Source organism: Mastigoproctus giganteus, chromosome 14 (assembly GCF_048544385.1).
Source record: "Mastigoproctus giganteus isolate SK-2022 chromosome 14, ASM4854438v1, whole genome shotgun sequence".
Lineage (NCBI taxonomy): Eukaryota > Metazoa > Arthropoda > Arachnida > Uropygi > Thelyphonidae > Mastigoproctus > Mastigoproctus giganteus.
In genome coordinates, this window is record NC_143588.1 from 47801471 (window position 1) to 47828904 (window position 27434).

The window sequence follows — 27434 nt, forward strand, 5'->3', positions numbered from 1 at the left end:
AGAGCATACATCTGATTTTGGTATAGCCATATTTCCCCAATTCTAACACAATCAATCATTTAGATCAAAACAATAATGAAGGAATTTCAAAATTCACATTAACACCAAACTTATTTTAAGTTAGTTATTCATTTATTTTTGGTAGTTAATAAACTGGCAAACCTGCTCCAGTGGATAACACATTCCCACAACACCTTTACATAAATTCATTTAAGTAGCTTTGCACCATTTCTTTCTGAAAAGCACCATTCATCCTCTTTAAGGTGAGTACATTTAAAACTGTTGGCCGAAAGTTTCTGAGCCAACAGTTTTCAATATACTCACGAGGCTTTTGTCCTTATGGAACTAGGTGACTTAACTGTCTCAGTCGGATGGTATTTAACATCAGTTAAAATATTTTCACAATAAAGCAGAATTCAAAGGAACCAGGACATTCCTCATTATCACCACTTTCCATCGGCCTGAAAATGTGTCAGACATCACCAAGAGTCATCAGAACCTAGAAGGGATACTCAAGAGATGTTAATACTCTGAATAAGCTTCGTTAGGGTACCCAATGCTGTTCTAAAACACATCAGAATTTCAAGCTCTTCTACTCCACAAATCTAAATGCAGTAAAATAGAGTATTACAGAACATTTTTTTTTTTTTTTTTTTTTTAATTTCATAGTACAGCACCTTTTATAATATTCACACAACTTCAGTGGCTGTGTTTCTTTCGAGTTTAACAGACAGTCAGATTTGGTGGAACATACTATGCCCTCATAGTCCATTAAAAATTTTTACTGTATCTCAGTATATTCTGGATTATCATATCAGATATACATACTTTTTTTTTGTTGATGTATTTACATTAATCATTCACTATTTGTTATACATATTGAGCATTTTTTAATGAAACCCCAAACATATAAGGTAATAGAACCTACAATACTCAGTACGAGGTATGAGTTGAAGGCTAAAAAGATAGACAGAAGTAGAAATAAATGAGAAAGAGGAAAGCTGGCTCCGTAACTTTGGAGTTGGACAGTGAACAGATGCTAACTGGTTGCGGCACATATTCAGAAAGAGTGGGGGGAGGGATTACAGATGCCAATTCAGATGAACAATGCCAAGGAAGTACAGAAATGATATGAAACAAAAATCTGAACAACTTAGAAGCTTGACAGGTTTTGGGGACATCATCCAAGCCCAGATATACGAACAATATTCCAAAGTAGAGCTGATCTGAGATTTATACAGCGAGTACTTGTTTAGGAAAACAGTAATGCTAAGAGCAAAAAAAAGAAAAAAATAGTCATTCTGACATAGAGGAAGCAATATTTGTGGTGTACTCATGCCAACAGAGATTAGAAGCCAGGATAATCCCTAATAGAGACATGATCTTGACTATAAATCCAAATATCACCGAAGATGAGCATAGGAGCAGTACACTTTTTTTTTTTGCAAAAAAAAAAAAAAAAAAAGAGGATTAAGTTTAAGAAGGAATTGAAGTTAAGTTTCATTCAACTCATTGGAGAATTAGTGGAGATCAGTGTTTAAGGATCCGATGCTGGATATTTCAGAAGTTGAGGTTGTCTGTGCAAGGCAAGGTTTCTCAAATTGGAAGATGGAATGAAGTGTGCTACCATCAGCAAAACTATAGGTAGGATTTCCTGTCAAGGGAAGAAGGATTTTATATCCTAATGACAGGAAGAATTTCCTGTCATTAATATATAAAAGGAAAAAAGACAGCATTAGTAGAGAAGTTACAATGCAGAGCAATCCACCATCAGCAGTGGGTAATCAGAGAGAAAACCACATATCTAATTGCAGAAAACAATCAGTAGGCCATAACATGGGAGCTTGTTCAGAAGACCTTTATACTAAACATAATCAAAAGCCTTAGAAATGTCAAGTGCAGCTGCTTGAGTTTCACCAAATTTTTTGATCGAATTTATCATTTAAAATTTTCCATTGAGGTTGAGCCAATATATCACCAGTAGATCAACTGGTGATAACTGACAGAATCTGTACTGGAAATCGTTGATCAGATGAAAAGTTTTGAGATAGTTTAAGAGTTTGAAGTTTATGGATTTCTCAATTACTGTGGAAAGAAAAGAGGTAAGTGGGATGGGATGATAATTGGAATTTGTCAATTTGTCATTGAAAGAATTTGGCATTATTTTAGGAACTGGCTGGATATGAGAATTTCCAAGAAGAAGGAAAACCCCACTGGAATAAGAAAGCATAAAAATGCAACAAAGAAGGCGAGCATGCTGAGAAGCACAGGTTTTGAAAACAAGTGGAGAAATTCCCATCAGTACCTGGAGCTGTCCTGAAATCAGTATTGTTCAGAATTCTTCTAATATCCTTCTGTCAGAAGATCATGGGAGGATTGAGTGGAGTGTATTAAGCATGGTATGGGGCAATTTACCAAGATTGTTAATACCAGAGTTAGAAGAAAACCTAGGATGCTATTAAGACAGTTTTATCTCTAGCTGAGTATGCAACAGAACCAGCAGGTTGTAACAGAAGTGGAAGTATAGATGGTCAGAAGTTGTAGCCAATAGCTTTCACAAGAGACCAGAATGCTTAATTACCATTTCGACTAGAAGCAAGTTTCCTACTCTTTAACTTATTCAAAATCAAGTTTAGAATGATTATAACAGTTTTACAAGTGTTGTGTACTTCAGGCAGAAAATGAAGCTGGAGATTTGAATAAAAGTCAACTGCACTGTGCTCCATTCTTATCTTGAACAGCCTTAGCATATATTTTGGAAACCAAGGTCCAGATCCAATAAAGGACCAGATTTTTGGGTAGAATGTGGAATAAAAAATAAATGTGGAAAGGATTTCATACCTACAAGAATAATTTCACTGACACAATCTATGTAAACACTGGAATAAGAAGATTTACAACAGTAATCAAATCAAGAAAAGGGGGAATAGAAATCATACAGATCATCGCATTTCACATTCTTATAATGCCAAATAACGCAAATCTAAGTATAGTCAAGAGATCTATTAGAGAGGAGACAATCACCAAATTGTGATGTGATGCACCTTGAGGACAATTAACACTGCCACATTCATTTTGTACTTTGAAGAGTTATAAGTGAAAAAAAAATATAGTGCTAGGGGTGTGGTTTGGATTGTCTGGTACATAAATGAACAAGGCTGTGTAAGGTTATTAGCAATCTCAAATACCTCAGCATCTTGACCAGTTTGTTCTGTCAACTAGAAAACTGAAGTAAACATTAAAATGGCCAAGGAAAATTATCTCACTATTAGGAAGGTTAAACTGGAGAAAATTGAATTTCAAAGGAAGTCAAGAGTGGACATAGGCACAAATATCACCTTTGAAGTGAGAGGAATCACAAAGAAAATAATCAGAACAACTGAGATGATTACTGGTTCAGGCAACCTATAATTGAGAGGATGTCAAAAAAAGTGGGGGTTAGCTGATTCTTATTGGAAATACACATCATCGAGATTGCTGAGAGCAAATATTTATAAATGAATTAGGTAATTTTTGGGAGGTTTAGCTCTTTTCTCAGATAAGTTTGTTCTATTAGTTTCAATGTTCAATTTTTTTTCATTTATGCAGGCTTGAACTTCAATAACCTAAAAAAAAAAAAGAGTTGTAAGTTATCAACTATAACTTTGCATACATTAATATAAAGGTTTGAAATTATTGAAAACAATAAATAGATGCACCAAAAATATATCTCCCTTCTACAAGAGGCTAAAAGCTTATCAACCAATCCTCATATATGTATATATACACATATATACATTTTTCAACACTATTTCAAAGTATGTTACAAATCTTGCACTAAGTGAAGCCATTTCTTATTTGAGTTTAAGTAATTGTAGATACAGTTTATAACATTTGTAGATAGCAGCATGAAAAGAGTTTAAAATCACAGGAAGAGATCATGCTTCTCAACCACTGTTGTGGCTGAGAAGCAGGATTATGGCTTATAAAAGTTAAAATTCTCTGGAATTTTGATTCAGAAGTTGATGACATTCAAAAAAGGGATACATCACTTATATATCAGTTATTTTTTGATGTGGTAGTACATCAAAAAAATAAATAACAATAATCGTTTTTATGAATTTATGAATTCTTTTGCGATTTTTTTTTGCAATTGTTTTTTTAAACTGATTTCATTTTTTTAAATAATTTCAATATAATATTTGGCGAACAAGTCAAAATAAAAACAAATTAATATTTAGAGACACTTATGTACAAAACTGACATTTTTGTGAATTTTAAATTTTTAAAATTGAAAAAAAATCTCTCTCCCCAAACCCTCATAATGGTTATAAACTTACTTGTGAAAAGGTGGGTGAAGCATGTGTGTTTCACAAGAAATTCCAAGATGGCATTCCAATATTTCTACTTTTTTTAATAATAGCATTGGCAGTTTTTCTTGTAGCATACAAAGGCAAAATTATTCAGGATATTTGGTAACTGCAACTGGAACCAAATTTTGAATTTATATTTCCATCATGATAATTATCAGAGTAAGTGCCACATAAAAATAGCAACTTTGCACTTTGTACAAATCTGCCTTCGTGGTGTAATAAGATAAAGTGCTACCCTTTCCCAAGAGGCATTTTAATGAAACTACTGTCATGCCACTGCCTTTGTTCAGAGTAGAGTTCATTAATCCAAGTTTCACTGAAATATACTACCTTCTTGATATTGTTCTAAAATTACATGCTGAAGAATTCTTCTAATATCCTATAGATTGATATTATAAAGATTTCTCTAATATTGATATTATAGGCAAGATTGATATTATAGAAATCTATAAAGATTTCTCTAATATCAATCTTGCCATATTTCATACGACATTTCTTTTATATTATTTTACATAGTAATCTTTCACTGCCTAAAAATTGATTTTTTCTCAGTTATCTTAAAATTTCTGCCACAGTTGGATTTACCTTTTCTAAAAAACTGTAATACAGCTACTCAAATAGCAGAGAAATCAAAATTTTCAACATCAGTTAAAATAGCTCTCTGTGGTAGTTTTTTTTTTTTTTTCATCATGTATTCAAATTTTAAGGGTACAAAAGGCAATATCATTGTATATGCTGGTACTAATGATATTAAAAATAGAAGATCTGAGAAACTGCTTAATAAGTACAGTACAATACCAATACTGAGAAAAAATTAAGACAGGAATAAATCTGAAAGTGACTGCAATTCTGTCCAGACACGACAAGAGGGAATACATGAAAGAAGCTTTGTCAATCAATTTGGCCCTGGAGAGACTGTTCAGGACTCACAGGGTCAAGTTTTTCTTTTTCTCAGCATGTTCTGTGCTTGTTAACAGGAAAAACTATTTTTACAGAGATGGGATACTCTTAAACAGAACAGTGCAAGAATATCTGTTGATACTACAAAGCAATGTATGTGGGTCAGAAATATGTTAGCCTGGGGCTAACATTTTTAAAAATGTTATACACAGAGTAACATATTAACAGCAGCCAAAGACTGAGGTGAAAGTGATTCTTGCAATGTTTCTATTGACACAAACAGCAACCTGAAAATCAAGGTTGTTGTGATTGGAGCTTAACAACACCAAAGCAGCTAAGGCCTAAATGTGTCTCTCTATGATTCACTTGCATATTGAATTACGAGCCGCACATCAATGCTAATTAAATGCAGTGAAAAAGTTTGATCTATCTAAGGAAGAAAAAAAAGTTCTGTAAAATCTGTTATATTTCCTAGAAAATGCTGTACTGTTAGAGGGCCCCATAAGTTTGAAAGGGTCTGAAAAGGGCAAGACCTGATATTAGAATAACAGGAAAAGTTCAATTAAGATATGTTTGATAGTGAGCTGGATTTTACATCAAGTGCATTGAGGAGAACTTCTACCTATAAGTATGTGGAGATGGATAAGTTAAGTGTGACCAATGTATAAATGTGCTAATACGACTTGTTGTCCAATATGGTGGGAGCTAGAACTCAATTTTTCCAGTTCAGTTATAATTCAAAGGAGTTTGTTACAAGTCCGTTCTCTCCACATCTGTGCTCATTCAAGATTATATGCTTTTTAGATTATGCTCTCAAAATCCATGTAAGGAACTAGAGAAGGAGATGGCAACAAGTGGTCAGTTAATTTTGCAGCCTGATCTGTTGTTTCATTTCCCTGAATACCAGAGTGTCCTGGTATTCAGGGAAATGAAACAACAGATCAGTGATATTTCTTTACTCTGTTCTTAACAATGTTAAAAGGTGACTTCTGATACCTTTCAATACCCGATGGGAAGAGAAAAAGTTCATTTCAAATAGCCAATAATGCACTAAGGGAATCTGTATAAATTATGGCAATCCATAAGGAGATATTGCATCAAGGCTAGCTGGATTGTATACAACTCAGCTGTCAGTATGCTACATTCCAGGAGAAGTGAAGTACGCCCTAAAATAAAGGAAGGAAAAACAGTTGCTGCACCATCAGTGAATATTATACATTTATAGGAATTTTCTGAAGTATGAACAGAATGCAGTTGTTGGAAACTATGGGCTGGCAAATTATTGGCATTAGCATTAGTAGTGGCATATGGTGCAAGAAACCAAGCTTATACAGCATCAACCAAAAAAGAAAAAAAAAACCCCATGCCATATCCATTCGCTCCGAAAGTTTGTCCAGTTCTTCCTTGAATTTATTTAAGCTATCAACTTCCATAACTGATGGAAGTTTCATCTTCCATCTGTGACTGTAGAAGTTGATAGCTTAAATAATCAACCACTCGCTGGCAGGCAAATTTCCGCATATCTATTCTGCAATTGTCTTTCCTCAATTTGAATTTATGTCCCCTTAAGTGTGCAATCTGAGCAAGAGGAAGAATCCCAAAAAAAAGCTTTATACACCTCAATCAGATCACCTCACAGGTGCCTAGTCTCCAGATGCTGCAATTTTCAGAACTTTTAAGCCTTTCTTGGTATGAGCACCCCTTTGTTCCACTCGCCAATCTCGTAGCCCTTCTCTGTATTCGTTCCAGCAGCTCTACATTCTTCCTAAAATGAGGCCTCCAGATCTGTATGCAGCACTCAAGGTGTGGCCTGACCATTGCCTTATACAAAGGGAGAAGCACCTCCTTATCCCTGTTAGCAAAGTTCCCGTATATCATTGACAAGGCCCCATTGAGATGCTCTGAAAACTTCATATCTGACTGCACAATTACGCCCAAGTCTTTTTCATTCTCCACTACCCTGAGTGTAATAGTACTTTACAGTTGGTACATTACTCTGGAGTTACTGCTACTGCATATGGGTAGCAGTAATCCCAGAGTAATGCACCAACTGTTCTTTCCCTGAATGGAGTCACTACAGTGAGGAATAAGAGGTTTTTATCATTATTTATTATTAGCATTAATTATTTCATTTTCACTTTCTTTTTGTTGTATTGAGATGGAATAATCAAAGTAATACCAATACTTTTGGATTAATTTTTCCTTACCTTAATAAACTCTTCCACGAGTATAGAAAACTATGAAGAGAACCAACTTTTCCTCAAAAAAGCTTACTTGAATACCTGTGTATATAATAATGCTTTTAGCAGCCAATTACAAAATATAAACAATAAAACTATTAAAAGTAAATAAAAATATTCTAATGTACTGAAACTATCATAATTGGAGCTTGAAAAATCCTTAGTGCTAGGTCACCATGCATAAAAAACTAATTCTCCTGCCCAATAATTTCAATGATTGCTTCGATCAACTATCAGCTACGATCAGCTAAGTTCAATCTTATAGCAAAAAAGCTGTAGCCCACTCCTTTTAGAGAGCTGGTAGGTGCTAAACTTCTGAAAAGACAGCAATGAAGATAAGGTAGTATGAACCAAATAGTGAAAGGAAGCCTGAGATCTGTGCTGTACCAACCAAAAAAAAAAAAAGAGAATAATAATAATAGTAATTAATTAAAAAATAATAATAAATAAATAATTATTTGACTTGCTCTTCATGTCAGTATACATCCAGCTAGGATATACAGTTACCAATTAGGGAAATTCAAAGGTGAATATATTCAGGTATATAAAAAGCTAATTCTCCACCTATATATCCACCTTTGAATTTTCCTAAGCTATCAGCTTTAAGCACCCATGGAGGCAACTTATTACAGTAATTAACTCACTGGCTACAAGAAAGCTTACACACCACTGTAAACTTCTTTCCAGTAATTTGAATTATGGCCCCTAGTTGTTGAATCCAAATGTGGATTCAAATAAAGGGGGCCCTGTCAGATACAGCATTCCACATCATATGGGGTATTTTTTTTTTTTTTATGAAAACCCAAAACACGAGAGGTATTTAGAACCTATAGTACTTGGCACTTTAGCACTGTGCTTGGGTTGGAGGTTGAGAAGACAAGAGAAGATATTTGTTGACATTAGACTTCAACTTCTGTAGACTGTAATTTTCAGGAAAGACATACGAAGGAAGGTTGTTCCAGAAAATGGCAGTTGAATGAATAAAAGAGGAAGATGAAAAGTTGGTTCTGTGAGTTTGAAGTTGGACAGTAAATGGATGTCGGCTGATAACAGCAGATGTTTGGACTGTTTTTAAAGAGAGAGTGAGAATTATAGAAGCCAATTCAGAAGAACAGTGCCCATGGAAGTATCTGTAGGAAAGGCATGCAGCAGAAACTGTATGTCTATGAGACAGCGAGTGGAGAGAGACTGTTAGAGATGAGTCATTAATTAACCTAACTGCCCTCTTCTGAATGGAATTTAAAAGCCTGAGAGAGGTTTTGGGGAGAACAGCTGTTTGGAAAAATAGTAATGCCGAGAGCGAAAGAGAAAACCAAGTTTTTTAGATGCAGAGGAAGCAATATTTGTAATGTGCTTGTGCCAAGAGAGATTAGAAGTCAGGGTAATCCCTAAAAGAGATATATCACCTTGCCTAGAAATCAGAGTGTCACCAAAGATAAGCATAGGAGCAGAAGAATCCTTTTTTGAGAGATATAAGACAAGACTGAGTTTTAGAAGGATTGAAATCAACTAAGTTGTCTTTGCCCCACTGGAGAATTACCTGAAGATCGGCATTTAAGGAATTGGTAGTGGATATTCGAGAAGTTGAAGCTGATTGAGCAGGGGAAGGTTTCTCAAACTGGAAAATGGAATGCAATGTGCTATCTTTGGCAAAACTATGGATAGCATTTCCTGTCAATAGAAGGTCATTAATATACAAGAGGAAAAGAGTGGGGGAAAGAACTGTACCTTGGGGGACACCAGCATTAGTGGAGAGGTTAGAAAACAGAGCCATTTACCATCACCCTCAGTGAGCAGATAGAGAGAAAACTGGATAACCTATTACAAAAAACAGTTGGCAAACCATAAGATGGAAGCTTGTTTAGAAGACCTTGATGCCAAACATGATCGAAAGCCTTTGAGATATCAAGAGCAACTGCTTGTGTTTCACCAAACTTTTCCATTGAATTTGTCCATAAATGGGTAAAATAGGCCAGAATATCACCAGTTGGTCGACACTGACAGAATCCATACTAGCGATCGTTGATCAAACAGAAGGTTTCTAGGTAGTTTAAGAGTTGGCGGTTAATTGATTTCTCCATTACTTTAGAAAGAGTAGAAGTAATTGCAATGGGACGATAATTGGATGGGAGGGATTTGTCTCCCTTTTTAGGAACTGGCTAGATATGAGCAAATTTCCAAGCAAAAGTTAAAACACCTTTGGAATAACAAAGTGAAAAAAGGTGACAAAGAACAGGAGTAAGTTCAGAAACACAGGTTTTGAGAACAAGTGGAGAAATACCATCAGGTACTGGAGCTTTCTTAGCATCAAGATTTGTCAAAATCTTTCTGACATCTTTTTGACGGAAGACCACAGGAGGCATTGAATGGAGCTTGCCAAGATTGCTTGGAGGTGTTTTACCAAGATCATTAATACATGAGTTAGAGGAAAATGGGATGCTAGGAGGTCAGCTTCATCCTTGGCCAAAGTGACAACAGAACCATCTGGTTTTGACAGAGGTGGGAGCAGAGATGGGCAAAAGTTGCGACTTATAGCTTTGGCAAGAGACCAGAATGCACGGTCACCATTAGGGCAAGAAGCAAGTTTTCTACTCTAAGCGTGTTCAAAATCTAGTTTGGACTGTTTAATAGCTGCTTTACAATTGTGAGCTTTGGTGTAGGCAGAAGATGAAACTGAAGAATTGGAAACAAGCCAATTACGATATGCAACATTCTTCTCCTGAACGGAACGGCCTTAGCACATTTATTGGAAAAACAAGGTTTAGATAAAGGACGAGATTTTAAAGTGGAGTGTGGGATAAAGGATTCCATTCCTACAAGAATAATTTCACTGACACGATCTGAGCAAACTTGGGCATCAGAAGTTTTGAAACAGAAGTCCGATCAAGGGAAAGAAGAAAAGAAATCTCGCAGGTCATCCCATTTTGCATTCTTGTAATTCCAAACAATATGAGGTTGGGAATAGCCATTAGACAAAGGCTCCATTGGAGAAGAGACAATCACCAAGTTGTGATATGAGGTACCTAAAGGACCACTCACCTCAACTGTGTACTTAGAAGGGTTGTTTGTGAGAAAAAGATCAATTGTGTTGGCTGTATGGTTAGGATTGTCCAATATTCTTGTAGGTAAATGAACAATCTGTGCAAGGTCATTAGTAATTGCAAAAGTCTCAGCATCTCGACCAGCTGGGTCGTGTGACTAGAAAATGGAAGCCAGCTGGAGTTGTGAACATTAAAATCACCAAGGAAAATTACCTCACTGTTAGGAAAGTTGGACTGAAGAAAGTCAAGCTGCAAAAAGAGGAAGTCAAAGAGCTCCAAGTGATTAGTAGAGTTGGGAGAACGGTAGAGACAACAGATGAATTTGACAGAATGAGGTAGAGAGATTTTAAGCCAGAAAAGATCGAAAAGAGGAGATTCCAAATTACCAAGTCTGACAGGGAATATCAGAATGGACATATGCACAAGTACCACCTTTGAGGCATAAGGAATCATATAACGAATAATTTGGGCAACTGAGATGAGCAGTAGTTGAATCAACCAATAACTGAAATTCTGTCAGAAGAAGTACATGGGGTTTGGCAGACTGCAAGTGGAAATGGACATCGTTGAGGTTAGAATTGAGACCACGTATATTTGTGAAATGAACTAGGAAGTGTTTAGGAGGCTTAGATCTTTCCGCAGATAAGCTTTCTCTATTAGTTTGACAATTCATGGTGTAGTCAATAGTAAGATAAAGGAAGGGGGGGGGGATATGATGTATGAAATTTTTGGATATGGAGTATACATGGTAAGAATATACCCAGATCCTTGACATAAACGTGGCCCCGACAATTCCCCCCCCCCCACACATACACACTACTCAGACTCCCTCCAGTCACTATCTGGCAGAGTAAAGGAAGCAAGATTATACACTAGCTGATCCGTAAGCCTCCTAAAGAATTACCAATAGGTTCAGTCCGGTGTACTAACCAGCAGTCGGCTTGCGAACACCGTTTTAGAGCTGTACCCTCAAAATGTAAGGAAGATTGGATGTCGACATGATGTCCATCATAACCTCAAAAGTCATATCGTACAGCACGATGGAAAAGATGGGGAAGGGTTGACCAGAACTTAGCTCTGAAGACTAAACATGGGTTCCACCACTTCGAGCCTCCAATAAGCAAAGTGGGGGTATTGCACCAGCTGATGAGAGACATTTACCACCCAGTATTGCCTGGCAACACAGAGAGGCGATAATCCTCCATGTGGTGTGGGCACCACACCTCGACCCCTGCTTACGTTGGTTCACACCTGGGTCGTCACCCACAGTGTGCTTGTGCATGGGGGTTATACCTATTATTACTAACAGTCCTACCATCGTGAAGGTGCAAGCAGAGGATTTGGCTGTCACAGACCAAGGATGACATAAAAAAAAAAAATGGACTAGGTGGATAAGAACCCAGGCCTCAACCTCATTGAACACCTGTAGAATGAATTGGAGTGCCAGATATAAGCTGCAGCCAAATGGCCCTGTTCCAAACAAGCACCCAGAGCTCTCTGTGGCAGCAAAGTCAGCATGATACATTGCCATCTGGCATTCATATGGAGAGATCTGGGTTTGATTTCCATGTAAAATTGGAAAAATTTCTGAAGTCCTCTTCATTTGAAGCATTAGTTAGCCAATCTCAGGCAGAAGTGTAGGGTTTCTCTCCATTAGTAGGTTGGTTTGGATTTTATTGGCACATTAACAACTAAGGCTATGTGCCAAAATCAGGTCATATAAAAGATCAGGTTATGATTTTAGCAACTTTACCAATTACATCACTTAGTTGAGAGTTCTCCACTTCGCAGATGAACACACCATTTGTGCCACATCATCCTTCCCTGGGAACAGGGAAAGATGGTGTGGCACAGAAATGGCAATCTATGGTTTGTGTGGGAGGGTTGGGTGCACCCACCCACACAAATCCTAGCCTACAGCGAGCTACACATATTTAGCCAACTTCAGTTTATTTTCATTTCATACTTTAGCCAATTTCCCCTAAACTAACTGTACACAACGGTGTTATTATATTAAGGTTATGTTACCAAAATTTGCTTAAGGAGAAGCCCGCAATTCGGAAATTCACAGTGTAGCTGGTGCATCACGGTTTGTGGTGGCTACATGTAGAATACATCGGCAGTGAGCTACAGACTTGGCCATGGTGCAGTCTGTTTTTCTTCTTATACTTAGCCGAACAGCCTATTTACCCAGGTGGTGCTACTAGGGTAGTTTTTGTACTACAATTCTTGTCTATGGGAGTTGACTATCTATGTTAATCTATGATAATCCCAAAAATTTTAAACTAGTCAGTTTTTATTATTTTACATATTACACCGAAGCTATGAGTACAGATTTATTCCGTACCTGATAAGGCAGTGCTTTTCAACTGGGTTGCTGCAACAACATTCAAAGGGTGCCACATAATTTGGGGTTTAAGTTAAACTTATTTTTTTTTTAAATTTATATATTTATTTCATTATAAAAAGGTGTACATCTATTTAATTTTGTGGTGATTTATATCGATATTTATTTAGTACCTCTATATAAAGAATAAAATTAATATACAGGGTATTTCAAAAATGATGGTCAATAATTTAAAGGTGAAAAGTACAAACTAAAATAAGCAAAAAAAACCCAGTGAACACTGTGCCGCAAATGAACCATTTTCGATATAATGCACATTTTTTGTTAAGATCCGCCACTGACTATGAGAGCACTAGTTTAGCAAAAAGCTGTGAATCCTTTGCTAAGGGTGGTTTTATTAAACATAAGATAATACATTTTTAATTTTTGGTTCCAACACCACAGGATTTTACAGATGTTACATGTTACAGGATATCACAAAAGGTGTTCAAAATGCTGTCCTTGCATCCATACGGAGCTTTGTAGTCTTTTCTGCATTGAGTTGTGAATCCTTTCAGGCATTCCTGAGTCATTTCTGATTTGCTGAAAAGCTCCTTCAATCTGACACTGCAATTCCTCGACTGTGTTAATGTCAGAAATGTACACCAAGCTTTTTACATGACCTCAGATACAAAAATCCATAGGATTTAAGTCTGGTGATCTGGGAGGCCACATTACAGGCCTACCACTACCTATCCACCATTGACGATACCTTCTAGTTAGATACAGTCACAACTCGAGCAAAATGTACTGATGCACAATCATACATAAACCACATGTTCTGGCATTGCTGAAGTGGAACATTATCATCATCAAGGCGGTCTGGAAGAACATTCTGCAGGAACTGAAGGTACAGCTCTCCTGTTAGCCTGTTTGGCAGAAAATGTGGTCCAATTAAATGGTCTCCTAGTAGTCCTGCCCAGACATTCAACGAGAAACGTTGCTGATGTTGTGACTCATGAACTGAATTAGGATTTTCTTTGGACCAAACGTGACAGTTATGAAAATTAAAAATACCATCATGAATAAACCCAGCTTCATCGGTGAACAAAATGTTGTTTAAAAATTGGGGGTTCAGGACACACGTTATTGCATCCACTGGCAGAAGTTCACTCTGGAAGGGTAGTCTGTATTGCTGAGACTACCCTTCCAGAGTGACAGTAATTGGTGACGTAAAATCCACCACACATTGCTATGTAGAGCAATCCTCCTTGTCGAAATTCCTGGATTTTGTTCTATTCTTTCTAACACCCTTTCCTCAACATCAGGTGTTATGCTTCTGGGCCTACCTGCTTGTACTCCATGTGTGAAGCACCCATGTTCTCTAAGGCTTTGATGTACCCTTATGAATGTGCACCCGTTGGGGTGCCTTCGGCGGGGAAATGCTTCTTGATACAAACATGCAGCCTCGAGTACACTGCTGTTGGCTTTACCATACATGAAGTGCATGTCCGCATACTCTGCATTGCTGTAACCTCTTTCCACGTTGACTATCCTTTGACAAGTACTAGTATGCCTGCTATGTCTCAGTGCATTGAGAGAGGGGAAAGGGAGAGAATGAGCATAACCTAACTTAAACAAACAAGTCAGTGGTGGATCCCAACTCTGTACAGTTCACCTTGTCAGTGGTGGATCTCAACTAGAAATGTGCAATATCTCGAAAACGATTCACTTAAGGACCCATGTTTACAAGGCTTTTTTTGCATATCGTAGTCTGTACAGTTCACCTTTAAATTACTGACCATCACTTTTGAAATACCCTGTGTATATATATATATAATTTGTATTATGAATTGCAATTTTGTTTATAGTTATGTTATTGTAATAACTATCTTATAACATTTTTTTTAATATTATATATATATATATATATATATATATATATATATATACACACAGAGAGAGAGAGAGAGAGAGAAATCGGATCGAACAAGCAGAAAATTGAGTAGGGTGTGCCACAAAATAAAATACTTAGGGGTGCCGTTATTAAAAAAAGGTCGAAAACCACTGTGATGGTTTCAACCATCAACCACTGTTGAAAAAATTCAGTTTTAAATGTGCATATAGCATAGAATATATCACAAATGGTATTTTACAGTAATGAAAGAATTAAGACAATTAATTAGCATTATTAAAAATTATAATTATTCAAAACAGAGCAAGTCATAATGTGCAACCCATTCTTGAGTAATGGCATTTACTCTTCCGATTTTTAAACAAGAGCGTATGGGGGGCAGTGGCGAAACTACAAATTCAATACCTCCCTTACTCTGCCAAATGGTAGAACTCCACCTCCTACTCACCTACGTGATCTTTATGAAGCATACCAAATGAGCTGTTGGATCCCTCACGGTGGTGGATATGGCAATAAAGTAGTTTTGCTAATATAATAGTGGGTATTTTCTCTACCCAAAAAGATATTCCTCAGTTTCTCGTTCCCAATTTTTTATAATTTTTATTTTTGCCATAGTGTTATTTATTTTGTTACCATAGAAATATTAACCAGATCAGTTCTAATTAGCATCGCATTAAAGTAAAAACAGAATAGTTTTACAATTATTGTAAAACTATTTTCGTAGTTTAAGATAGCTGCTATCATTGATTGAAATATTAACAACTTTAATTTTAATGCCATCTTTTTTACTTATGTTACTATTATTATTTTGTTGTTGCATTTGATATGAACATCATTATCCTACAGACAATTGGTTCTAGTAATAGCAAAAAAAAAAAATAGGGGAGGGGAGACCATTCTTGTTTGCCACTTTTTTCCCTAGTTATCATAGAAATATTAACCCTAATCAAGTCTTCAATACACTTCTGATTAGCAAAGCATTAACAAAAATAAAAAATAATGTCAAAATGTATAATAATAAAAATATGTAAAAAAAAGGCAAATTTTAAATAAGAGTAAAAAGGTTTAATTTTAAATAAGCAAAAATGGTTGACACATGGGCATTTTTAGATAAAATCTGACTGAGTGTATAAGGCTTATGGACACAAATGTATAAGCAGTAAAATATAATAAAACACGTGTCCATAATGTGAATACTCTGATAAAAAGGTGTCACACTGCCCACACACAGTCTCCCCATGAGTTATTCTCTATTTTTTTTTTTTTTTTTTTTTTTTGGTAGTTGTTGGCGCATAGGCTTCTGTGGCCATAATGCACCTCCCAAAGTTTTTGCAGTACTTTGATCCAAGCCCGAGGTGGGAATCGAACCCGCGACCTTTGGGTTGCCAGGCAGGAACTTTACCCACCCGGCTAGCCCGGTCGGCTGAGTTATTCTCATCCAAGCCACTAAAATTTCTTCTTTCTCATCTTTTTTGATAATTCACTGTTTAATAAAAAAATCTCTGAATTTGTTTCCTTTCTTAAAATAGACAACCTTTACTAATTTTGGGTCGAGAAAAACGAATATGACTTCAGAAATTTTTTATTAGCTCTAGTTTTTGAGAAACAGTACTTTTGCTATTGTCTAAGAATATAGTAATTTCAGTAGTAAGCAGGGTGAAAAGTAAAATTAAAATAATCTCATATTTACATTTTCTTGATATAACATAAGTCACAGTTGTTTTTAATTAAAATATAAAAAAACAAGAACAAAAGAAAACTGCACAGGAACTAAAAGTACTTTTGCAAAACATGGCCTATTCACGACAGTGCCTTCTTTTCGCTTGTCACTTGAATTCCACTTCCGGGGCATCTCTTGTTACTGTCCAACAGTAGTCAGCAAGCATAGAAGCATTCCACCTACCCTGATATCTTCTTTCCATTGCTGAAATGTCTTGGTGGAATTGCACACCGTGCTTGTCACTCACTGCACCACAGTTGTCAGTGAAAAAGTCCAGATGAGACAGTCAAGAAAGTGAATTTTCAATGACATGTTGCAGCCTAATTGATGATACTTTTCTAGAAGGTTGTTCACGGTCTCAACATAGTTTCCAGCTCTTCGGTTTCCCAGGAAGTCATGCACAATACTTTTAAAGGCTTCCCAAGCTGTGTTCTCATTACTCTGGAGGACTCACTCAAAATTTTCATCCTTTAAAAGTTCACAAATTTGCAGACTAAGAAAGATTTCCTCCTTAACATAACTCAACAGTGGAAATTGTCCTCTCAGGTACTTGAAAACTTCTCCATCCTGGTTCATCCGCTTAACAAAATTCTTCATGAGTCCCAGTTTGATGTGTAAAGGGGGCAGGGGCAGAAGAATTTTGCTTTGATCAACCAGAGGGTTGTGCTGGACATTTTTTTCCCCCAAGGTGCAGATTTTCCCTCAGATGCCAGACTTTTATCTTGTAGTGTGAGAACCTAGCCCAACTGTCCCACTCACACAAGAAACAGCAGTACTTCGTGTATCCCAACTGCATGCCCAGCAGTATTGCAATCACTTTCAGGTCTCCACACAGATATGCCATTAGTGGTCTTTCTACTTCATTGCTTCCAGAATTAATTTCATATTCTCATATGTCTCCTTCATGCGAACAGGTTGTTAGTTTGTTATTTGGATTTTAGGAGCATTAGCAACTAAGGCCATATTGCTCCGGGATATGCAGTGGTCATTCCCTGACTTTTCCGCATCCTCCGTATTTGGTGGTGACGGGCTCGAACCCCGGTCTAATCAAGAAGTGTGTGCTATGCACTGCTGCTCCTTCCCACCTGGCTACGGAGGCGCCTCATGTGGACAGCATGGCCTAGAGGAATTGAAGGAAGAGAATTGCCATTGTGAAGCAGAACAGCTTTTAAACTTAGCTTTGTTGAGTCTATGAATAGCCTCCAGTCCTGTGGGTTGTGCTCCACATTCAAAGCTGTCATCGAACCATAGACATCAACAGCAGGCAACAAGGTTGTTTTCACTTTTAAAATATGGAGTCAAAGCATTCTGCCTGCTCCTGTATACGGACACCTTGACATGTGGTTGCAGAAGATTCCACTGTTGGAGCCTTGATCCCAGAAGCTCTGCTTTATCTTTCGATAGATCTAGGTCTCGAATTAGATCACTTAGTTTACCTTGAGTGATTCTGTGCAACTCACTCAGCAACTCAGGTTCTGGCACAAAATCAGGATCCTGTGATGTTGAAGGCCCAGGTTGACCATCATTCCTCACACTGTCCCCATCTTCATCAGACTCCAAAGTGTACTCTTCTGGAGGGTGAAGTACAGACAGACCATCCCCACATGCCACTGGTCGGATAGCTGACAAGATGTTGGGGTATTCCACAGTCCACTTCCTTTTTTTTGACATGCCATGCTAAAGAGGAAGCACCATACAGAAATAACAGTCATTTACATGATTTGAAGGCTCCCTCCAAATCATTGGGATGGCGAAAGGCATTGAATGTCCTTTGTTATTCAATCATCCGTGGAAATTTACAGCATGTGTTACAGCAAATATGAGGTGCACAGAAACGGCGTTTCTGAGTGGAAAATGTCACATCACCACACACACACACACACACACATAACAAAAATTGTCAACACATTTACGTAGCATTCTGGCTTTTTACGTCATTTTTGTCCATAAACCTGAAAAAAAAAAAAAAAAAAGAAAAAGAAATGAACATCACTCATAATCACTTGCAAGGTAAATGATACACAGAAATACAAAGAAAAAAAAAAAAAAAACATGGCATATTGGTTACTGTTTCAGTGTTACCAACCTATCCATTCTCTAGAATCCAAAATTATCTAGTGTTCACCAATATTCCCATAAATCATAAGAGGGGCTATATCGTGGAACCAAGAGCTAACTAAGAGTTTTAAATGTCATATTCGTTTTTCTCATGCTGAAATTAAGAAGAATTGACTATTTTCAAGCCAGAAACATTTTTGGTGTTGACCAGTATAATGGTTTCCTGGGCATAAAGGTTATTTCCAACTGTCTCATTAAGTACGTGCTTTAACCAGAATGTTATTTATTTTATGAATAACATTCAAAATCCTTTATTTTCTTTATTCTTAAATTTAGTTCAAAGTCTCTTACTCAAACTTTATTGTTCATATGACTAAGTTATAAGTTTTAAGCATATAGAGATATCATCACCATATCTTTGATAACAACTTGGTTACTGATAGCCACCCCCACAGCAATTTTATATTTAACTGTCTACAGTGTTTCTAAAATAGTTTTCTAAGAACACCGTGAATTTGATACAGTTCCAAACGCTAAATACTTAGAACAATATTTACTCTTGTGGTTCATTATTTAATATATACAGGAAAGGATATGAAAACTAAAAAATGTCATGGATGCTTATTATATTTTGCAAATTTTATTCTTTTTCCAATTGCAGTCAGTTCATATTAATGAACTGACTGCAATTGGAACTGACTGTATTAACAGTGGATCTTTCGCATTTGCTGTCTTTAATATAATTTGCTTTTTAACTAGTATCCTCTCATTACAATAATTTTCTATTCATCTCTCTCTCTCTCTCTCTTGCTCTCTCTTCCCCCTACCCCCCATTTGCAACCTTTTAAGATTTCTAACAAAATATGCAAATCCAACAGAAATAATTGATATATATGTTTGGAAAGCTGCAAAAGGTGATATTAAAATTAATTTAATGATTCTCTAAATCATCACATATATAAAACTGAAGCAACATTTAATAAGCAATGTTTATGAAGATACTACAGGTAACCCTCGTATAACGCAACATGGTAGTTTGGTTCCTACAAAATCTTGTGTAATGCGAAACCATGTTATATGGGACTAAGAACCAGTACAAAAAGGGGGTTACATTCCAAAAGCTAACAAAAATAAGGCATTTTTTTATAACTATCGGAAACTTAATTTTTATAGTAGTATTCATTTATTTATTTATTTATTTTAACTTTATTTTTTATAATAGTAGTAACTTATAATAGTAGTAGTAACTGGCAGTAATAGTAACTGAACAAATGTCTTACCTTACAAATTGTGATACTTATATGTGAGATAATGTACATTCATTTAATTTTCTTCCTCTTCAACACTGCTAAGTACAATCTCTTCTGCAGCATCTAGATTTCATGTACCTTCTGCTCTCTTTAAAAGTCATGAACTGCACTCTTCGAAGTCACAGTTATTTTTTATGGTCTCAAACAAGCACAAGTTCAATAGCACTGTCATGAACTGCACTCTTCAAAGTCACAGTTATTTTTTATGGTCTCAAACAAGCAGAAGTTCAATAGCACAGAACCTAACCCAGGGATCTTCCCACAGAACACAGTGTACTTCCGCTTTAAATGATATGTGAAAATCGGAAGAATATTTTACAGTTAGCAAAATAAAAATAAATTTATGCTTACATACACAGCTTAATACATACATATCAATTGATGTAATATGTACATACAAATTGATATTTCTGTACACTGATTTCTTTTTTAGCTTGTAAAATTTAAAACAGTAAAAATGATAAGCAATTAATAACAGAGAACACAGCACGCTCAAATTGCAACAAACACTACACACAAGTGAGATATGGAGTAACGAGTTTCTGAAAATTTGTTTTTTATGATTGAATATTTCATGGAAGGGGAAACACATTTCACCATAATAACATGAAAACCTACAGAAATCCAGCTATCAGTACTATAGCAAATGCAAAAGGATTGAGTTTACTACCCGTTTATAATTGATTACACTAACATAAAACACCAATAAACTGGAAACTGCAAATTGTTTTTATTGTTTTATGGTCATGACTTCCAGAAATGTGCTTGAGAAAAATATCAATAAGGCGATAATGACTAGCGAGTCAACAGCAGGGATTCACAAAAGGAATGGAAATGTTGAAAATTACATCTAACATAATAGCAGGGTTTTCCCAGCACAAAAGCTCAAAAATACCATGTTATGCGAGATTTCCAGCGATTCTCAAACGTGTTAGAGTGAAACCATGTTGTAGAAGTACTGTGTTATACAGGGGGTTGCCTGTACATATACTTTAAAAATTTCTAGCAATTAATCCTTTGGCACCCATTTATGAGGTTATTTTGCACCCTTAAACTGTTATAAGCCAAAAAAAGTTTCTTCCTTTAGTTTTTACTAAGATAAAATGACTCCCACATGCCACTGAATTTTTGAGAGTACCAATGGTTAAGTTCTTTATCTTTCAATCTTATAAATTTTAAAGATTCCAAGTCAAATATTTAAGTAGTTCTCTTCATGAACTCAAATAGTTGCTCCGGACATTTCTAGGGCATCTGGTATACAATCATGTCTGACATAAAAATCTAACCCCCCCATTTTATGGTATGCCTTCTATTTTTTGAAACTTAGGTGCCAGTTTTCTCTGACTACTCACCACATGCAATGACAGATGACTCTGCTTTTTTTTTTCTCAACTAATGCTGGAGTTCCTTGAGGTGTTGTTCTTCTGCACACTGTTCCTCCTGTACATTAATGACCTTCCTCAATCAACTGGAAATCCTGTCCACAGTTTTGCAGACAGTACAAGTCATTCCACCTTCTAGTTCAATGAACTGTGCTCTACAGGAGAGGCACTTAAGTAATCCTTGAATATTCCACAATAATAACTTCTACAAATTTCGAGGGAAGATCACATATCTTTACTAAGGATAATCCCGACTTCTAACCTTTCTTGGCATAAGCATATCACAAACATTACTTCCTCTGCATAAAAAAAAAAAAAAAAAAAACCTAAGTTATCTTACTCTCAGACTTGCTCTTCCATTAAACAGCTACTGATTCTGTACAAATCATACCCCCCCTTCCATAATATACAATTCCTACATGTAGGAGGCTGCCACCAAAACCGTTCTTAAACCAGAGACGCAACACAACAGAGTGGTTGTTGAAGCACCTTGGGGTATTACATACTGCCCTGAAGAGTATTGCCAAATTTTGGCATCACATAATGTTTTCAGTTTTATTTTTACCATTGATTGATTCAAATACAAGTAGTACATTAAAATGTTACAAAATTTGTTTCTTCACAAGCATGACCTCTGGACACATTCTCTTTGAAATTTAATAATGGATGTGGCTGATTTCTGATGGCCTTGTACTTAGTACCAAGCCTTCCCTATCTCATACTCGTTTTTTTTTTTTTATGTTTTTGTCTGAAAAAAAGGAAATTGCATTCTGTTGAATATATGACTCACAGATAAGGAACAAAACAAGTAGAATGTTAAACAATAACAATTCTGAGTTGGTCCTTTGTCTTTGTCCTGTTCAAAACAGGCCACTTAAGTTAAAGCCTCGACAAATTTGTTCAATATCTGGGAGCCACTTGTAAAAAATCAGTTATGAAGTAGAAAGAAATGAAAAATAGCATATTAAAAAAATAAAGTTTTTGGGAACAGCCATTACATACAAGTAAACTTCCCTCTTCTTGTTTTCACACGAGATGAAAATAACTGTACAGCCACTCCTCGACTTACGTAAGGATTGCGTTCTGCAGAACTCTACGTAAGTTGGAATTTCCCTAAATGCTTATGCAGCACTTGCAACTACGTGCACTGAATTTGATAGAAGCAAAAAAGAAATGTTCGACAAACGTGTAAATAGAATTATTAAATTTTTTTATCTCATGTGCAGGAAAAATTACAAAAGTGTACAAAATTACAAATATTTCAAAATTACAAAAAGAGAGAGGAGACAGGCATAACCTTTTGAGCATCGTTGTCAAAATAACTCTCCAGCTGATAAGTACACGCTGTGGAAGTTGAGGGCTGTGGACATTTAGAAGGGGTTTTTTTCAACACATCACAAAATTTCTCTGCAGCTGCAGAATCGTCACTGCCGACTTCACAGCATACTTTAATGTTGTGGAAACTAGCATGATGCTTGAATCTATTAAACCACCTGTTGCTTGCCATGAACTTGGCTTGGGGTTTGCTGTACTTATCCTTAATATCTTCATAAATACTTCTTGCTTTTGCTTGAATGGCCATTAGATTCAGGGGCACTCGCTTCTGAATCTGATTTTCTATCCATATTATTAGCTTTTCCATCTTCGATATAGCACCTGAACGCTGTTTTGTGATCACTGTTGATCTTAAATGCATTGATCCTTTAACATGTTCTTTTATATGCTCACTGTCCTTTAAAAGAGTATTCACTGTTGAAGCAGCGAGACCTAATTCCTGTGCAATAGATGACAAACTTTGTCCTTCGTACTTCTTAATCATTTTCATCTTCATTTCTAAATCAATTTTGTTTGGTTTCCTAGCACTGCCACCACTTGCACTTTCCGTTGGTCGCTTTCCCATCACCATTGTAATAAGTAAATAGGAATGAAGAGAAGATTCTGAAAATTTATTTTTATAAAGGCAAGAGAGATGTTTGTTGGTCGACCAAGACAATGATGGCAAGATCAAGACCACCTCCAAGAGCTACAATGGAACAGGTCTTAAAAGACCTAAGCCAGACCAAGTTCATGATGATGATGATTAAAGATTTCAGTGAAGGGGAAACACATTTCACCATAATAACATAAAAACCCAAACAATTCCAGTTATCGGTATTATCGTGAATGCAATAAGATTGAGTTGACTACCTGTTTATAATTAGATTGCACTAATTGAAAAGCCCAATAAACCGGAAAGTGAATATTGTTTTATGGTAGTGACCTCTAGAAACGTGCTTTTGAAAAATATCACAGGCATTCAAAATTGATTCTTATAATGGAACATAATGATGAAAGTGTACCACAATTTCCATTACAAAAATGACCTTTTAGAGAGATAAATAGCGAAAATTTCAACTTCCGAGGTCTTGGAATGAATTACCAAAAAAAAAACACAATGTGCTATTGGGTTCACATTAAAATATTTTCATGATACCTCATGCAAAATATGTTTCCACGACTTTAAGTTTGCACCAGCCAGCAAAAACTTGCATAAAGTCGCATTTCCGTAAGTCGGAGAGTGCCTGTATTTCCCTTGCTTGTTTAGTGTTAAGTTCGTATAGTGCCAACTTCCCAAAGCAGCCATTAACAGTCAAACTTAAGCTATAATATTGATACAAAGTTTCTCATCAGGTACAACTTTTCTTCAAATATATATTTATTTTTTCTCAGATCAAATACAAATGAATAAATGCTATCAGTAGTTTAGCATTTAGCGACTGTAAAACAAAGAACACGTGGTTTTACCTCAGAACTGCTGGAGTGAACTCTAAAATACTAGTCGCCAGGCAACTTGATTTTTTGAGCCCGTCAGGTTAATGAATCCTCACTTATAAACGCCTCCACTCTATCACACAGATGTTCATTTTCTGTTGCATGCCTTTTCTATAAATATTTCCATGGGCACTGTCCTTCAATGCAACTCATCAAACTAACTTTTCCTCATTCATCCTTTCTACTTCTGTTCTTTGGAATAATCTCTCTTAACAACAATTATCTTCTCTATCCTCAATCGTCAACCCATACACTTTAATAGAATACTACAGGTTTGTATAGTTTTTGTTTGGGATCACCACAAACAAATGAAAAATAACTATCATTGCCCTGTATGAAGTTGCCGTTATATAGGGAAATCAAATTCTGTAACAATAGCTTAATGCTATTACTGCATGAATTTAACGTACATTCTATTCATAGGAGATTATCTTATTCAAAAGATGTTCACTTACAGAAATGGTTGTAGAAAATTACCTAAAGCACCAGACCAGCCATAAATCAGCTACCAAAATAAAAATGTAACAGTCAATCATCTTATGTTTTCCTACAACTATAAACTACATAATTATCTTTTACTTCAAGTATGGTACAAACTGATAGCATACTAAAGTAAAAAAGGAATTAATCTTCTGAAAACATTTACAAAATGTGTATAGGTCAAAATATAAATAGAATAAAATTCTAAATTTCATGGTGAAAATGAAAAACTTTAAGGAAATTATTCATTCAAGCAAGCACATCATTTCAAAATTTTATCAGCTGTAGTGTCTAATTACACTGGCCAAAGAAAAAAAAAAATTTTTAGTACCTCAGGTTGCAGATTCTAAAGGATTCTAATCGCTAATTCCAAAAACACCAAAATTATGTCTCTATCATGTTTCCACTGAAAGATATACTGAAAGTTTAGTTCCTTAATGAAAATCCAAATACAAAATTATAACAATAATCCATATGCTTATCTTAACAATTAGTATCATTCATTTTAAAATACTTTAATCAAACATATAATGTATTACATACCATTCTACTTCCTTAGAAATGTTTGCTACCCAAAATTTTTCTGATATCTTAAGAAACCAGTAGTAATGTCCCAACATGGCAGTATCTCAAACATCTTGGTACAGCTTTTACATCCTGGATAAGTCATGATGAAAGAATTCCCACTGCTCATCACTTATCTCCCAAATTTTGAGAAAAAAAAAATGAGATCGGAATGAACAAAATGAATTTTCAAAGACTTCTTCATAACATCACAGTTCATACCAGAGATTCATGATTATCATCTTTCTTTCTTTCTTCCAAGAAAGCTATGTATAACTGCTTGAAACAATTTCCAAGCTGCTAGTTCTGTAGCTTTGAGGCACAATAAAAATTCCTTCTTTCAGTTTTGCATCTGTTAAATTGGGAAATACTTCCCTTGGGTAGCCAAATCCATTACCACCTTCCTTATCCACAGCAATAACAAGATTCACCTTTATAAGTTCAACCATTGGAAAATATTTATATTACTACTCCCTGGTAAAAAATTCTTTCTTTTTTTCTCCCCACTGCTTCACAATGTATTTCAGTTACATGACTGTCCCACAAACATAAAAAACAACAGTATTCTGTGCAAGTTCCAAGCAGACCAATGAGTTATCCAATTACCTTAAGATTGCCACAACCATTCCAAGCAAAGTCATGGTACTTATTGCATTCAGGATCACAGACAACTTTCATGTTTCTTTCAAACCAATAGCATGAAGTAGAGAAACTGACGAGAATGCATTTCCATTGTACACAAAAACTTTGCTTAAACTTAATTTTTAAGCGCTAATAAATATACATCACTCATGAGGATTGTGGTCAATGCCCAGTTTGTTCGAAAGACCACTAATATTTTTACAGAAAGATATACCGTGTTCCACAAAAAATATTTTGAAAACATTTTGCAACACTGTTTTTATATACTGCACTTTTAGTTCCTGCTTCAAGTAACTTCCACTGCTGTAGCCTAGAACCAAGTTCTGCTAGCTCTTTAAATGAGTTTAAACCATAACTAAGTTATTCAAGTCTTCTTGCTTAATTAAGTGTGGCAGATTATAATTTTCTGGTTGGCAGTCCAAATCTGTTGAAGCGGATGGAGCAGCAAAGTGTGTAACACAAGAATCCTTGCTATGCTCATCACTGCCTACTTTATTTCATGATTTGGGGAGGATCTAGTATCAGCAGGTCTTCAATGCTGTGCTTGCTTTTTCTGGACATCCTTGAAATTTTTGTTATGCAGAAACAGCAATCGTCAGCATAGTTGCACAGTTCTTGCTCAACCATGGGAACAGCAAGGTATACTTTTAATTTTTCCAATCACACCCATCCTCAGATTTGTGCTACAGGTAATATACAACACATTCTGCAAAGCCCAAGATTTCTCCTGATCATCAATCTTGCAACCAAAGTACAAAGAATATGCATGTCTAGTAATACTGTAGATTTTCTTCCTCGGAGTTTTTACTGTAAACTAACAACACAAGAGGCAGAAATTTTCAGGGTGACTCAAACACGTCCTTTGCCTCTGTTTAAACATGCTAACAATACAACGCTAAACAAAATGCAAAAAAAAATAAAAATGCAAAATGGAAAAGAAACAATATGCAATAGATATGCATATAAACTATACATTTACTCACATTACAACTGTTTTTCATTACTAAAAAAGAATGAAGGAGCAGACAGACAGAGCAGAACATGTTAATCCTCTGCAACGTTACTGCTGTATTTGAGCACATGCAAAAATTATTATTTGCAGGTAATACAACAGATCAGTGTCATCTACTTCCCTAAATTGTAGTAAAATATATTATGGATAAAAACAAAAACCTGTATATGTAGAAAATGTGACGATGTAAAAATTTAAGAATTATTTTTAAAATCTATGCATAAAAATTGATTGCAAACAGTCAGGGCTGGATTCAAGTTTTGTGGGACCTGAAACATACAATTTTTGGGGGCCTCTTTAAGAAAAAAGAAAGAAAAAAAAATTATGAATACAGAATTAGGTAAAAAGGTGAATATTTATTCAGAATGAGAAAAGAAATCACAACAAATTACAAATTTTAAAAAGCTGACAAATACTATAAACATCACAAAATCCAGAAAAATAACATTTTTATTAATTAGCTGCCCGACACACCTCTATAATACTTTTTTCATACAGTTTTTGGCTGCATACTCTTTGATCGCCTCTTCATATGATAATTATTTTGTAATATTTTCTATAGAGAGAATAGAAAGATAATTCAGCCTTTCCTCTAGCATGGTTGATTGAAATTTGTTTTTTTATTATTGATAATTTAGAAAAGTTTTTTTTCAGCTTTACAACTTGTTATTGGTAATGTCA

The 27434-nt window shown here is 35.6% G+C and overlaps 1 protein-coding gene across 4 annotated transcripts in view; it reads right to left on the reverse strand.

Moving 5' to 3' along the window:
- Rpn3 (regulatory particle non-ATPase 3) overlaps positions 1-27434 on the reverse strand; it is a 162128-nt gene that overhangs the window by 126902 nt on the left and 7792 nt on the right. For 3 of the 4 annotated variants that reach the window (XM_090389290.1, XM_090389292.1, XM_090389289.1), the window contains exon 2: positions 7460-7534. The exons of the other annotated variant lie outside the window; for it this stretch is intronic. The gene's annotated coding sequence lies outside the window, so the exon portion shown is untranslated. The remainder of the gene's footprint in view (positions 1-7459; positions 7535-27434) is intronic. 4 annotated transcript variants of the gene reach the window in all.